Raw genomic sequence first — 16,783 nt, 5'->3', positions numbered from 1 at the left:
CTTAGCTAGTCTCACAATTTCACCTGTCATCCATGGTTCCCTAATCTTGCCATTTCTATCCCTGATTTTCACAGGAACATGTCTCTCCTGCACGCTAATCAACCTCTCTTTAAAAGCCTCCCACATATCACATGTGGATTTACCTTCAAACAGCTGCTCCCAATCTACATTCCCCAGCTCCTGCCGAATTTTGGTATAGTTGGCCTTCCCCCAATTTAGTACTCTTCCTTTAGGACCACTCTCGTCTTTGTCCATGAGTATTTTAAAGCTTACGGAATTGTGATCACTATTCCCAAAGTAGTCCCCTACTAAACTTCAACCACCTGGCCGGGCTCATTCCCCAACACCAGGTCCAGTATGGCCCCTTCCCGAGTTGGACTATTTACATACTGCTCTAGAAAACCCTCCTGGATGCTCCTTACAAATTCTGCTCCATCTAGACCTCTAACACTAAGTGAATCCCAGTCAGTGTTGGGAAAATTAAAATCTCCTATCACCACCACCCTGTTGCTCCTACATCTTTCCATAATCTGTTTACATATTTGTACCTCTATCTCACGCTCGCTGTTGGGAGGCCTGTAGTACAGCCCCAACATTGTTACCGCACCCTTCCTATTTCTGAGTTCTGTCCATATTGCCTCACTGCTCGAGTCCTCCATACTGCCCTCCTTCAGCACAGCTGTGATATCCTCTTTGACCAGTAATGCAACTCCTCCACCCCTTTTACCTCCCTCTCTATCCCGCCTGAAGCATTGATATCCTGGGATATTTAGTTGCCAATCATGCCCTTCCCTTAACCAAGTCTCAGTAATAGCAATAACATCATACTCCCAGGTACTAATCCAAGCCCTAAGTTCATCTGCCTTACCTACTACACTTCTTGCATTAAAACAAATGCACCTCAGACCACCAGTCCCTTTACATTCATCATCTGCTCCCTGCCTGCTCTTCCCCTTAGTCACACTGACTTCATTATCTAGTTCCTTACAGGCTTTTGTTACTACCTCCTTACTGTCAACTGACCTCCTCAATTGGTTCCCATGTCAATTACCTTAAGGTCTGAGCCCTTTGGCTATTGACTCTCACATCAGTGGAAACAATTCCTCCTTATTTACCCTTATCAACATCTTTGATAATTTTGAACACCTCCTACCCATTGGGAAACTGACTGGATTAGGTACAATGCTGGATTTATACTTCACCTGGTTTTGCTCTCCACTGAAGTTCATATTGGGCGGGATGTAAAAGTGGAGTTCTGTCCGGTTTTGTGAGATTACCGGCCGGTAAGTGAGGTTAAAATTCTCCCCCAATGTTTCCCATCAGAATTGCTGATGTTTAGTGATGGTGTTCACCAGACTCCCATCGATTTTGAGACTGAAATTAAGTTTTCAGTTCAACTAAAATAGTTCAGCATTCTTGCAAGCAAAATATAATTTTTCTGTTTCCAAAAAAACTGAACGGAGTTGGTTGATGAGAAGTTGCTGGGAAAATCTTGCATGCTCATTGCAAGGGAAAATGGAGACCTCATGAGGGAAGATGAGGAGAACCTTTTTATGTTGCAAATTGTTATGATTTGGAATGTGCTGCCTGAAAGGGCAGTGGAAGCAGGTTCAGTTGTAACTTTCAAAAGGGAATCGGATATATACTTGAAAAGAAACGATTTTCAGGGTTATGGGGACAGAATGAGGGAATGGGATTAATTAGATAACTCTTTCCTGGTCCCGTAGGGACAGGCTTCACGCCGGGACTGGGAGGAATTTCTGAGAAAGATGGGTCGTATCGTTCCTGCCTCCAGGTAATCTTCCCAGAGGTGGATTTGCACCTGCAGAGGTCACCCGTCTGGCAGTAGCAGGTCGCCAGTCTGCATAATTAAGGGTCCGTTTGTGGGTTGATTGGAGCCGCCAGCGGGCAGGTCCTAAAATTCAGGTTCCTGGCAGTGTCTTGCGAGGCCTCCAATGCTAACTATCACACCTCCACCCCCCCCCCCCCCCCCCCCCTCCACCGAACCCCACCAGAGCTGCAGCCATCAGTGGATCTTGAGATTAGGCGTGCAGCCTCTGCAAACCACCGCCATCCTTAGTTCTTAATTGCCCATTTCTGGGAAGATCTTGCAGGCAGGCACCCTGATAGTCAGAGCAGGATCGGGACCTGGAAATGGTCCCCACTCATGCCAATAGCCTATGGGCAGAAGATTCTGCCCTCAGAGCAGCACAGTACCAATGGGCTGAATGGCCTCCTTCTGTGTTGGCTCTTTCTATGATAATGCAAGTGTAAACAGGGCATTTGAGGGGAGAAATAATTGTTGATGAAACCTTATGGTCATCAACCTAATTGTACTAAAACACTCCTCCATTACTTTACTAATAAATAATCTGCATTTATATAGCACCTTTCACAACTTCAGGTTGGCCCAATGCATTTTGCCATCAATGAAATATATTTTAAGTGTAGTTGCTGTTGTAATGTAGGAAATATGGCCCATTTCCACAAGAAATTCTTGATCCACTTATATTAAATGGGTTAACACCTCCACAACCAGGGCCAAGAGGGGAATGTGATACGAGAGTTTTAAATATTTGTGTGAGTTGATTCAGCAGCTGATGGTTGCAAGAATAAGGTTGGATGAAATAATAAAATACTGAATCGGTCACACTGGGGGCCTTAGACACATTATCAGTGGAATGTGACTGGTGTTGGGTTCAGTAACACAGGTTGGAATGTTAGTCTGGTATCTCTGGGGCTAGCCTGCAGATCAACTTGAGATTAACTTTCTCAAAGCTGTATCTATAGATACTCCCTTCTGAAACAATCAAATGAAAAAACGAGGTGGAGTCCACTGTGGGGCAAATTGTATATGATCTATGCAAGGATTAAATATAAAGGGGTGATTGTATTTTCATACATAGTTGTTATATAAAGGAACAAATTTCTCAGCCAAAAGTCTCCCAAGTAAGATGGAAAAGGACAGGAGTGGCCCTTTATTAATTCCATACTTCATGTCCTCAACAACAACAACTGATATTTATATTGCACCTTTAACATAATAAAATCAACATTAACATAATTAGATGAGCAGAGAGATCTTGGTGTCCAGGTACATAAATCCCTGAAAGTTGCTACCCAGGTTAATAGGGCTGTTAAGAAGGCATATGGTGTGTTAGCTTTTATTTGTAGGGGGATCGAGTTTCGGAGCCACGAGGTCATGATGCAGCTGTACAAAACTCTGGTGAGACCGCACCTGGAGTATTGCGTGCAGTTCTAGTCACCGCATTATAGGAAGGATGTGGAAGCTTTGGAAAGGGTGCAGAGGAGATTTACTAGGATGTTGCCTGGTATGGAAGGAAGGTCTTACGAGGAAAGGCTGAGGGACTTGGGGTTGTTTTCGTTAGAGAGAAGGAGGAGGAGAGGTGACTTAATAGAGACATACAAGATAATCAGAGGGTTAGATAGGGTGGATAGTGAGAGTCCTTTTCCTCGGATGATGATGGCAAACACGAGGGGACATAGCTTTAAGTTGAGGGGTGATAGATATAGGACAGATGTCAGAGGTAGTTTCTTTACGCAGAGAGTAGTAGGGGCGTGGAACGCCCTGCCTACAACAGTAGTAGACTTGCCAACTTTAAGGGCATTTAAGTGGTCATTGGATAGACATATGGATAAAACTGGAATAGTGTAGGTCAGATGATCGGCGCAACATCGAGGGCCGAAGGGCCTGTACTGCGCTGTAATGTTCTAGTTCTAGTTCTAAAACGCCCCAAGGTGCTTCACAGGAGCATTATAAAGCAAAATATAACACCGAGCTACATAAGGAGATATTAGATCAGATGACCAAAAACCTGGTCAAAGAGGTAAATTTTAAGGAGTATCTTAAAGGAGGAAAGTGAGGTGGAGAGGTTTAGGGAGGGAATTGCAGATCTTGGGGCCTAGGCAACTGAAGGCTGGCACATTTGTGGTATAAGGATGTAAAGGGTTATAACTGAAGACAGTGAGAGAGACCCCTCACACTACGAGCAATGAGATAACAGTCATCAGATGATGACGACTATCAGCGATTGTATGTTTCATGAACGAACGAAGGGAACATACGAAGGAATCAGAGGAATATCACACCTATTCTGCAAAAGCATCAGCCAATAATCTATCTGCAAGATCCAGATGAAGATGAACAGACCCAAACCGAACGGAATACTACAACCCGTAGAAACAAAAAACCAAGTCAGCAACCCAGACTTCCTATGAAGGCTATAGATCATCTCAGACATATTACAACCAGATCGGGGAGAGGTGTCAAACCTCCGATGAGGCTGAATCTGTAAAGTCAGAGACTTCGGGGTGGGGGGGATTTGGGAAGAGAGAGTAGTAGAGAAATCATAAATGTTTATATGTTTGGAAAAATGTTGGATAAAGACTTGTGGGGAGATGTAGTATAAGGATGTAAAGGGTTAATACTAAAGACTGTGAGAGTCCCCTCCCACAGTACGAGCAATGATGTAACAGTCATGGAAATGAGGGATTATATAAAATCAATATCTCTGGCTTATCTGAAGAGGATCATAAAGATCCTGCAAAGATATGGAAAGTGCTAGAAGATCAACTTTGGCTAAGAGTGAACTTTAGAATTCATCGCCTGGAATTGATGCCCTACAGGCAGCAGCCACAGGAATCAATAGATCAATTTGTCAGTAGATGCTATAGTGAGGGCAACAAATGTGATTTTTCAGAAACCGAGCTGTTGGAGCGAGTAATAGAGCTAGTGATTGTCTCAACACCTATTGAAGCGTTTCAGAAAGACCTCTTGGGTGGGGGGGGGGGGGGAAAGAAAGGTGACAGCATTGATGCGCTGCTAGAAGATGGCAGGAAATACAAAGCCACTGTAGCTGGACAACAGCATTTGCAAGCACTAGGTGCAGCCAACAGTATTGGCACAGTAACCAGGTCACAAAAAGCAAGCAAGCTGTGTGGGAAGTGTGGTTTGACCCACTCACCGCAAAGTTATCCTGCATTTCAAGATCTGTGCAAGGCATGCGGTGCGAAAGGACACTGGGCCCGCCTCTGCAAGAAATCTGGCTCAAAAGACCCAGATAGAAGTCACAATAGTGCACAAACAAACAGAAAACAGGCGCAGCAACATGGCAACAGCAGCAAGGAGATTGCCAGAGACCTGCATAAACACAAGCCGATATACAAAGTCCACAGCAAAATAGACCCAAGACAAGACTCCGAGTGCAGTGATTCTCGGCCAGAAGACGATCAGGCGTTTCACATTGTGAACCCGACAAATTGTGTTGATGACATCAAACAACTGGAAGCTTTTGCTACTATTAACATTATGTGCCCAAAGAAAGTTGGCAAACACACACTCAGGATTAAGATTGACACCAGGGCTGGAGCAAATATCCTTCAGGATTCGGACTGGTAGAGTATGTACCAGGGTCGTTGGAAATTAATGATACAACCGACAACTGCAAAGTTAACTGCATACAATGGGTCACCCATCCCTTGGAGTGTCACACTAACAATGCAATGCAGCTATGGAAAGTCGGCATGGAAACCACAAACATTCTACCTGGTAGCCACGAGCGGACCAGCAGTGGCAAGATTACCAGCGTGTGACTATCCACGAGGTCACCAAGGTACCCATTACAGCAGAAGGGATCAAGGGTACCCACATTGAGTCAGTCCAGACCTGCAGCAAATGTACCCGGACAGGTTCGACATCATGGGAGATTTCAAAGGCAATTCCGTACTGCACCTCAGAGGATGCAATTCCATCTAGCGACCCTCCCAGAAAGTGCAGCATGCACGTACAAGAAAAGCTTAAGCATGAGTTGAATGATATGGAATGCAATGGCACCATCCATCGCATGCATCATCACACAGACTGCGGCAATTCAATTATGTGTGCTATAGAAGGATGGAGCAATCAGAGTATGTCTAGATCCAAGGCGTCTAGACCTCTCCCTAAAGAGATGCCCCCACAAGGTTCCCGTACTCGAGGAATTAAATCCCAAGTTCACAGGAGCCAAATTCTTCTCCAAGTTGGATGCTAAACGTGGATATTGGTCAGTGCACCTAACTAAGGAATCCCACTGCCATCACCATATCATGAGTGTCTCTGTAATAAAAGCAAAAGACCGCAGATGCTGAAAATCAGAAATAAAAACAACAAAAAAAGTGCTGGAAATACTCAGCAGGTCTGGCAGTATCTGTGGAGAGAGAAGCAGAGTTAACGTTTCAGGTCAGTGACATTTCATCAGAACTGGCAAAGGTTAGAAATGCAATAGGTTTGAAGCAAATAAAGCGGGGGTGGGGCAAGAGATAACCAAAGACAAGGTGTTGATAGGACAGAGGGTCACAGAGAATAACTGACAAGAAGGTCCTGGAGCAAAGGCAAAGGGTGGCTTAATGGTGTGCAGAAAGATGAAGCGTTCATGCAGAGGGTGTTAATTGACAGAAAAAATGAACAGCCCTAGCCAAAAGCACAAACATGGAAAAAAAAAAGAGGGCAGGCACATGGTTAAAAAAAAATGAATGATGAAACAAACTAAAATAAAATGATAAGAAAAAAGAAAAAATATTACTAAAAATAAAAAAGGGGGCCCATCATGCTCTGAAATTATTGAATTCAATGTTCAGTCTGGCAAGCTGTAGTGTGCCTAATCAGTAAGTGAGATGCTGTTCCTCGAGCTTGCGTTGATGTTCACTGGAACACTGCAGCAAGCCCAGGTCAGAGATGTGGGCTTGAGAGCAAGGGGGTGTGTTGAAATGGCGAGCAACTGGAATCTCGGGGTCATGCTTTCGGACTGAGCAGAGGTGTTCCGCAAAGCGGTCAACCAATCTGTATTTGGTCTCCCCAATGTAGAGGAGACTGCATTGTGGGCAGCAAATACAGTATACTACATTGAAAGAAGTACACGTAAATCGCTGCCTCACCTGAAAGGAGTGTTTGGGGCCTTGGATAGTGAGGAGAGAGGAGGTAAAAGGGCAGGTATTACACCTCCTGTGATTGCATGGGAAGGTGCCATGGGAAGGGGACGAGGTGTTTGGGGTAACGGAGGAGTGGACCAGGGTGTTGCAGAGGGAACGATCCCTTTGGAATACTGACAGGGGAGGCGAGGGGAAGATGCGTTTGGTAGTGGCATCACGCTGGATGTGGTGGAAATGGCAGAGGGTGATCTCTGGATGTGGAGGCTGTTGGCGTGGAAAGTGAGGACAAGGGGAACTCTATTGCGGCTCTGGGAGGGAGGGGAAGGGGTGAGGGTAGAGGTGCGAGAAATGGACCGGACAGGTTGAGGGCCCTGTTAACCACAGTGGGGCGGGGCGCATCTTTGGTTGAGGAAAAAGGAAGACCTATTGTTGTGGAAGGTTGCATCATCAGAGCAGATGCAACCTTACAGGAGGCAGGGTGTGAAAAAATGTAGTCAAGGTAGCTGTGGGAGTTGGTGGGCTTATAATTAATATTAGTCAACAGCCTATCCCCAGAGATGGAGACGGAGAAGTCAAGGAAGGGAAGGGAAGTGTTGGAGATGGACCATGAAAAGGTGAGAGAAGGGTGGAAATTGGAAGCAAAATTAATAAAGTTTTCCAGTTCGGGGCGGGAGCAGGAAACGGCACTGATACAATCATCAATGTACTGGAAAAAGAGTTGGGGGAGGAGGCCTGAGTAGGACTTGGAACAAGGAATGTTCAACAAATCCCACAAAAAGACGGGTATAACTAGGACCCATGTGGATACCCATAACAACACATTTTACTTGAAGGAAGTGACTGGAGTTGAAGGAGAAGTTGTTCAATGTGAGAACATTGAAATATGAAAGTTCCCATATTAAAGTCTCCAATTACACTCACACATACACTGGGGAAAAAAATATAGAAGTTCTCTCTGCAGAGGTCTGTTCCAAAAAAAGAGACAAAAAATGACTACTTTGGCCAAATACTTGCTAATTCTTGAAGAAAAAAGCGAAGAGATGGAAAGAAGTCAGTTATCCATTTTTTTTTTTGGTCTGGTGTCCTGCTATATGGAGACGGGTCACTGAGATCGTTTCCGAAGCAGCCCATTCTGGAAATGGTCGAGAATTATTCTATTAGGCTTTCGAGGAGAAATGTGGCATCAGGGTTCTTCTGCCAGCACATTACTTTTTTTTTTACTTGTTCATGGGATGTGGGCGTTTCTTGTGACCTGTGGAGAAGTGGAACAAGAAAAGACAGTGCACTTCTCCCACCTCAGTTGTAATATTTATATTAAGCAACACAATGAGGTACATGGATTCCAGTTCCTTGAAGATCTCTAGAAAGGTTTATTAACAGCTGAACTAGTGCATATAATACAAAGCAAACTATATACAGAACCTTTGTCCAGAGTGTTGCAGTGCAGAGTGACTCTGGTTACCTGTCACATGACTACATCCTGGTACTTGGCTCATTAGCATACTGAGTTCTTATTGGGACATCACTCTAAAGCAATCTCACAACAGGCTTGAGAAGAAGAAAGTATAGCAGCACAAAGGATGCCAGCTTAAGTGGCTTGCTGAGAGTGTATATAGTAACTGTAAACTATAAAGCGTTGTTAGTTAACCTTTTACTGGAGTCTAAGAATTTCTCTGGAATGCCCTACAATGTGACTAAAACAAACCCAACAATGCAACACAATTGATCACAATTACTTTGTAGCTAATCACATACCAAGGTGATAGAAGAATTTAAATATCTGATTAAAGCTGGGTTTGCAAAAAAAAGAACTGGATAGATTAGTCCTGGCTAGTGTTGGGAATTCCTGCTATCTACTTTGTACATATCTTACCCGACTACAAAACCTAACTAAATGAAGAAGGAAATAGAAACAAAATGAGGTAGAAATTGGTGTGCATTGTACCATTTTTTCAAGTGTAAAATGGGCTCAAAGCAGACCAATTTAGCAGTGAGACAGGCCTGTGCCCAATCTGCACAGGCATTGGTTCCACTGCTCAATTCGTTCATCCTGCTGTTTAGGCGTCCCAGGCGTATCACTGTCAACGTTGGTCTCCGATGAGCGGTGTAGGCTACTTCCCTGCGACTGCCAATGAGAGGTAAACTATATGTTTATTATTTTTTTTTAAACCTTCCTGGGTAACCCAGAGAGACAAGAGTATTCTCCCAACTCCATGGGTGTTGCTACCACCCCTCCCTGGAACTCACCGGCGGTCTGAGCTTGATTTCTGTTTCACTGGTAGGGGGCGGGGCGGTGGGGAGGAGGGGGCGGTGGTGTGTCTAATTTAAATGAGGTCAGAGGCTCAATTTCAAGTGGGCCTCGCGTCTCCCTGTTTCGCATTGGGATCTCTCCCTGTGCGCAGTTTGCAACATCTACCCCAACTGGTGTGTCGGATGGTCATTTTCTCCTTTTGCGTTCTGGTGTGCTTTGTGTGAAGTCCATTCTTGTGGATGTCGTCATGTGTAACAAAGGTGACTGCACTTCAGAAAATAATTAATTGGATGTCAACTACTCAGGACACCCTGAGCGACATGATAAGACACTGCAATTAAATGTGAGTTCTTTACTTCTAAAATCTGTGCTAGAAATCTCCATTTAAGCTTGAAAAAAGTCAATTACCAACAACAGAAGGAAGGAAAAAAAATCAATCATGAGACCATGAATAGGCTATGAACAACAAACAGATTTCTCATTTTAGACAATGTTTTTTTTTCAATGTAGTTTGAATCCCCATGCATATTGTTATTCACTAGTTGGAATTGCACAGCACATTTGGGGAGGCGGTGGCATAGTGGTATTATCCCTAGTAACCAGAGGCCCAGGCTCATTCTCTGGGGACAAGGGTTCGAATCCCACCACAGCAGATGGTGAAATCTGAATCCAATTAATAAAATCTGGAATTAAAATGCTAGTCTAATGGTGACCATAAAACCACTGTTGATTGTCCTAAAAACCCATCTGGTTCACTCATGTCTTTTAGGGAAGGAAATCTGCCGTTCTCACCTGGTCTGGCCTACATGTGACTCCAGACCCACAGCAATATTGTTGACTCTTAACTGCCCTCTGAAATGGTAAAGAGGAATGCTGGCAACGCTCACATCCCATGAATGAATTAAAAAAAAGTTTAAGTGCTAACTGTTTAAGCTGACAGTGTATGGATGAAAGAAGCAACAATGGCACCATCAGCGTTTGCACCAGGTTCTTGCCTCTGATTTGTAATATTTGCAGCCTCGTCTCTCTCCTCTTCCCCCTGCCCTCATGCATTCAACTCCTGTGCCCTCGACACCGCTCTGGTGGGATTGCAGGTCTGTGGGGAAAGAGCACTGGAGCAGGATAGATGGACAATCTCTTTCAAAGAGACAGCAGAGGCAGGATGGGTTCAATGGCCACCTTCTGCACTGTAAGATTTTATGATTCTATAAAGTGGAGGAGAACTGGGGGGTTTAAGCCATTCATATCTTTTCCATACTAAAGCATACAAACAAACACAAATAATACGGCAATGATTACACTGCTGGTAATAGCTGTTATGGCCAGGTGAGGATGGGGTCCCAGGCTCCCCTCTTGTCCTTCCTCTTATTTGACTGCCACAGGGTTTATTCCTTTTTTAAACAGTGGTTGTGCTTACCACCTCAGTGAATGTTTTACCTTTTACCTTTAATGTGATTGTGAAAGAATCAATTGGATATGTTTTCTTGAATTTATTATACTTGACAATTTAAAACAAATCTAGAAAAATAATAAATTTACGCTACACATTCACACACACATTCACATGAAACTCTCACACACATGCAAATAGATTACAGAGGGAAAAGTAAATTTTGTGGTTGGACTGGAGTCCAGAATAAATGGAAATGAAATGCACAGTCTGTGAAGTTGGATGATTTGGTGGTCTTACAGCTGAAGTTGTATTTTTGAAGTCCTTGGCTGGTCAAAGTGCACTTTGTGGCTGGCCCGCTTGGCTCGAGGCTTTCTTGGAAGCAGAGTTGTTGGTGGCTCTCTTCCCCTGGTCTCTGTCTATAGCAATTTGTAGGTTTGGAGGGTCCACAGTCGCATAGGGGGTTCAAACCTGTGTTATCTGGTTGGGGGTGGGAGGTTGCAGAAGAGAGAGAAAGGCACACAGCCTTCCTGCTGCTGCACAATCCGAATTACTGCATGCTTGTCTTTATTCAAGGAAACGTTTTGGCTTTCACAGAGATCGCATGATGGCCTCTGTGTATTCACTGGAACCTTCTAATGAGATTCAAGGTTTGGAATTGGCTTCCTGGTCCCCAGGATGCCAACATTTATGCTTGGAGGGGGGTTTGCTCTTTCAAAGTCAAGATGTTAGGATTGCCTGGAATGCCTTGAACTTTGAAACTGAAACTTAAAGAGCCAGGTTAGAATGTTCTACTGAAAACACAGACTGTTCTGAAGAAAGGCATTGTACTGAAATCTTGTAAGTGCTGAGATATTTTAAAGTGCAGTAAATAAACCAGTTGGTGATTTAATACAAGTGTGATATCTGCATTGCTCTAAGATAAATCTGATATATATAATTATCCAGAAATCCGGCGTAAACTTAACACCATGGGCTGGATTTTAAGGAGATCTCGACATCCGGATCCATGGTGGGGGTGGGCGGTTGCCTGAAGATGGCTCCAGTTGAGGCTGCACAGACCTTGACGCTGGCAGGGCCCGGTCTGATCCTCCTATCGGCGGTGAGCTTATAAAATCCAGCCCCATGTATTTCAGACTAATGTGTCTGGTAAAGTCCAATGAGAAAAAGATTGGGAGTAGAAAGGGGGGCATTCAAGGTCATGTTTCACAGTTTGCTTTTATGGAGCTAGGAGGAGCATGAATCATTCTCTAGGCCCCATGAGATATGTTTGGTCTCCTCTGCCCTGGATATCTCTACCCTTGTACACCACAAGATTTCTTTCTCCTTCCCCACCCCCAGCAACCTCTGCCTCTTCCCCTTTCCATGGCCTCCCTCCCTCCACTCTGGGTCTCCACATTTACCTGAGTGCTGGTGGGCAGTCCTGGACTATCAGCTACTTCCTACTCACTTCCCTGCATATTCAAGGCAGGAAGTTGGGCAGCAGCATGTTAATGAGTCCTGTAGCATTTTTCCACTGTGTAGGATGTGGAGTGGCTGGGAAGGTGCAGGTCAGGAATCATACTGAAACCAATGGTATCCTGTTGGAAATCCATTGTCAGTTAAAGTACCCCCCCACCCCCTCCCATGCTCATTGTAAAATATAAACCGAAACAGAAACAAATCATCAGGTAAAGAATAACGTTTAGTGATGGTTTGAAACTATTACCTCAACCAAAATGACAAAATGTTAAGAGAGTTCTTTTTCAGACTCCTTAAGTTGAGCCATTTATTGTTTCTTCTTTGCCCTCTATAGAATTCTGACCACAGTGACATAAAGATACAGTTTGCACAAATGAATTGAAGATGTAGTGAAAGGCTGCAGTAATTAGATGTGGTCCAGGTCGCTGCCAACATAGAGTCATAGAGTTTGACAGCACAGAAACCGGCCCTTTGGCCCAACGCGCCTGCGCCGACCATCAAGCACCTGTCCTAACTAATCCCATTTCCCCGCACTTGGCCCGTAGCCTTGTATGTAATGGCATCAACTCCAGATCAAAGCAGACCACACAACAGGCAAGTGTTTGGAGGGAATCTCAACAGGCCAGTTATTTCTATTACCATGGTGTTGGGAAATTAGGAAGACCTTCCACAGAGATTGTTAATCTGGGGATGTTTATCCAGCAGGCTTGAGACCAAGCCTATCAAAATTTTACGTCTGGGCAGAGTACCCCATTTTGTGAAACATTAGGCCAGGGAAATTCCTCTGAGCTGGTACCCTTTGCTTCCATAAGCACACAAAAATCCCATTTCTATTGCATTACACCAGAAGAGCGAGTCAAGGTCCAGGGAATTTCTGAGCTTGCAAGCCTCATAGATTGGAATGAACTTCTGCAGGTGCAAACATTAAATGTCTTCAACAAAGTCTGCAATCGTGCTCCATCTGCACACTCTCACAATAAAAGGACAATAAAAACTGTGGCATGGTTTGTATTTAAAAAATACCAGTGTCTGTCAAAGAAAAAAATGAAAAGATACGACATTTTTTTTTCTTCACAACATGACCGAAGACACGGCAAGTGTGAAAGGCTGCAAATGAAATGATCCAGGGTATTCTTAAAACATTGAACAAAACTGTCTCAGCATTATTCTGTAGAATTGGTAATTCAAGTTTGTACACAAATTCCTTTTGACTTAATTATCCTTTCTTCATTTCTAATTTGAAAACAGTAATCATTTATTGACTACCGCCATTTGTAATTGCTTGTAATAATGTGATAATGTAATTCTAGCCTCCTTGTATGATCTCTATGGTAAGCTGTAATCACATTACCAACTAGCAAGAAATATTAGTTTGTAATTCAGCAAAGACTTTCTATAACCTAATTTGTTTTGCTGTATCTGCTATCTTTTGCCAGAACTATTTCAATGTCCCACAGTGGAAGATATGATTTATGGCTTCCCTAAGTATCTGTTTCTCTATATTGAAGCCACTTTGTTATGTGGGTCAAATGTGATTTGATTCATGCAAATATTCACTCTGTTCATTTATCAAAGCTTTATTTAGGAAAGACTGCTGAAGGGGACAAATGGGCAATTGGAGCTTTTTACAGTTAAACTTCCTCGAGCTATTAAAGAAAAGTGTTTTTTTCTGGCACTGTTCCTTTTGAGGTCAGAAATTGATCTCCTGCATTCCTGACAAACCAGAGGAATAGACATTTCAAATCTTGATTATACCTGGGGTCAGATTAAAATTTCTAAATGCAGTAACTAGCGTGATGTGTATCTTCCATTTACTCAACCAAAAGGCATATTTTTTTCACTCATTACTTATCACTTAGTGCAGTTGCAAAAGAAAACCATGGGGTTGGTATCCTCAGTAGGTGAGTCTTTAGAGAAAATTAGCCTTGTGGAAGGAGTGGTGGAAGGAAAGTGATAATGCATTAACTTTCTCTGCTCTGAACATTCCTACCTCTGAATAATAATGTTGGGGAAATGGCTAGTTAAACTTTCAAAGCCGTAGGTAAATGACTACCACAACATACTACAGTTGCTAAGGCACCATCAAAAGATGAGAGGATTTTGGATGTGAAAAGTATGAGTAGCGAGAGAGTTTTCTAATCAGAATTATGGGAGTAGTATTCATTGGACCTATTGAGGTGGAGCAAGAGAGTTAGGCCATTCTCTCATGGCTGTTTGCAGGATCTTGCTGTATGCAAATTAGGTGCTGTGTTTCCTACATTATAACAGCGACTACACCAAAAATATTGGCCACAAAGCACTTTGGGATATCCTGAGGTCATGAAGTGGTTGGCATTCTTCCATCTATCAAAGATGATGGACACACAGCAAATAATCCCTTTAGGTGGGGTGTCTTCTCTTGGTGCACTTTTGCTGATGGCTGTGAAGGCCAATCCTTGAGAGGCAGGTTCTGCCACAAGTGCTGCTTGTGAAGCTGCCAAGTGAAAGTTCGTGAAAGGTGCTTTATAAATGCAAGTTTGTCTGATTCTCTCTTATTTAGTCTCTTTCTCTTTTATCTTTTTTCTTTCTCTTTCTCCGAACATTATGAAGCTAATATTATTAAACCTGTTCGAAGACTGATCACTCAGACGAATATGAACATGACTTGTGCTTGTGTAATGAATCATTTACTTTCAGTAATAGATTAACATGATAAACAGATGCCTGAACAATAGCCTTTGTGCAAGGTGTTAAGTTGAAACATTGTATAAAATGAGCTTTCCATTTCTACATGAGAAATGAAGTGTCCGGTCAAATTATATAGCAAGGCATATTAAGAAGCTTATAATAGTAATAGTGATAATCTCACACATACATAATTTAAGTGAAGATATGGTTGATGCGATTTTGATGGATATGGGGCGGCACAGTGGCGCAGTGGTTAGCACCGCAGCCTCACAGCTCCAGGGACCCGGGTTCCATTCTGGGTACTGCCTGTGTGGAGTTTGCAAGTTCTCCCTGTGTCTGCGTGGGTTTTCTCCAGGTGCTCCGGTTTCCTCCCACAAGCCAAAAGACTTGCAGGTTGGTAGGTAAATTGGCCATTATAAATTGTCACTAGTATAGGTAGGTGGTAGGGAAATATAGGGACAGGTGGGGATGTTTGGTAGGAATATGGGATTAGTGTAGGATTAGTATAAAAATGGGTGGTTGATGGTCGGCACAGACTTGGTGGGCCAAAGGGCCTGTTTCAGTGCTGTATCTCTAATCTAATCTAATCTAATCCTGGTGAATTACAGAGTAGGCTGACTCTGGTCTCTTGTACATTTCCCTCCCCCCCCATTGCATTTCCCCATTATTAGTGGCCATGCTTTGAATATCTTAGCCCCTTACTACACACACTCTGGAATTCCCTCCCTAAACCCTCTGCCTCTCTTACCACCCTTTCCTTCTAATCACATACCTGATTTAAATATTGATGAAGTGAAGTATAATATTGCATCGGTTTAAATGCAACAAATGGTAGCAACCTGCAAGAAACACTGCATGGATAATGCATCAAGGCGTCACTTTGAAAGTAGGACCTCATTCAACTCAACTCAAAACCACGAAATGTATACGATCCTGGACAGGATTTTGCTGCTGTAAGAATGTCTGATGAAGATCCAAAAATTAAAGACAGGATGACTTACAGCTGCATGTAGGATATCCTCGATGAGTATACATATATAGGTATGATTAGGATTTGGTTTAATCGCATGTAATTAACAAAAGCTGTTCATTCCTAGGATGCTTTATGGTTTGATGTGTCAGAGCACAATTTAGCTGACACTGTGGTTCAATTATTTACTAAAACTACAGGATGTATGATTTGTGTGTTTTTATGGCCACATTGTGAAGCAAATAGCCAAGACAGCTTTGAAGTAAAAAGTGGAATAAATGGTGACAGGCTGAAAGCAAATTGGCATCTGTTGTTTTGAAGGAAATACTTTCTTGTTTGAGGTATTGTTGAAATAACACTTGTCATCTCATATTTAATTAGCACTGACAGTATTCATGAGAAACAGGCGATAAAGATCCGAAGCTTTTCTTTAACAAGTTGCAGAGAGAATTGGATTGGAAAGGAGCAATGAAGGTTACAATTCTATCTGGGGAAACAGCCAGGGTAATATTGTTTATTTCTCTCTATGTCTATTATTTAAAGGTATTGGCCATATAATTTGTCTCCGTAGTGCTCGCACTTTCGGTGCTACCGGTGCTGATTTTGGCCCAAAATGATGTCTGTGTCATGTGTGCAAGCTTCTGATGCATTTTAAAAAATTCATTCATTTATGGGATTTGGGCGTCGCTGGCCAGGCCAGCATTTATTGCCCTTCCCTAATTGCCCTTGAGAAGATGGTGGTGAGCTGTCTTCTTGAACCACTGCAATCCATGTGGGGAGGGAAAACCCACAGTGCTGTTAGGAAGGGAGTTCCAGGATTTTGACCCAGCGACAGTGAAGGAATAGCAATATAGTTCCAAGTCAGGATGGTGTGTGACTTGGAGAGAAATTTGCAGCTAGTGGTGTTCCCATGCATTTCTGCACTTGTCCTTCTAGTTGGTAGAGGTCGCGGGTTTGGAAGGTGCTGTCTAAGGAGCCTTGGTGCATTGCTGCAGTGCATCTTGGAGATGATACACACTGTTGCCACTGTGTGTCAGTGGTGGAGGGAGTGACTGTTTGTAGATGGGGTGCCAGTCAAGCGGGCTGCTTTGTCCTGGATGGTGTCGAGCTTCTTGAG

General features: G+C 43.3%; 1 protein-coding gene across 10 annotated transcripts in view; it reads left to right on the top strand.

The window, feature by feature from the left end:
* Positions 1-16,783, top strand: part of shank2b (SH3 and multiple ankyrin repeat domains 2b) — a 1,108,014-nt gene that overhangs the window by 41,921 nt on the left and 1,049,310 nt on the right. Inside the window, exon 1 of one of the 10 annotated variants that reach the window (XM_068046560.1) lies at positions 16,111-16,170. The exons of the other annotated variants lie outside the window; for them this stretch is intronic. The gene's annotated coding sequence lies outside the window, so the exon portion shown is untranslated. Of the gene's footprint in view, positions 1-16,110; positions 16,171-16,783 lie in introns of those variants that run through there. 10 annotated transcript variants of the gene reach the window in all.

This window comes from Heterodontus francisci, chromosome 14, assembly GCF_036365525.1.
Source record: "Heterodontus francisci isolate sHetFra1 chromosome 14, sHetFra1.hap1, whole genome shotgun sequence".
NCBI classification, from domain to species: Eukaryota; Metazoa; Chordata; class Chondrichthyes; order Heterodontiformes; family Heterodontidae; genus Heterodontus; species Heterodontus francisci.
Note: the sequence above shows the minus strand (reverse complement) of the source record. Positions and strands in the feature narration are given on the sequence as shown.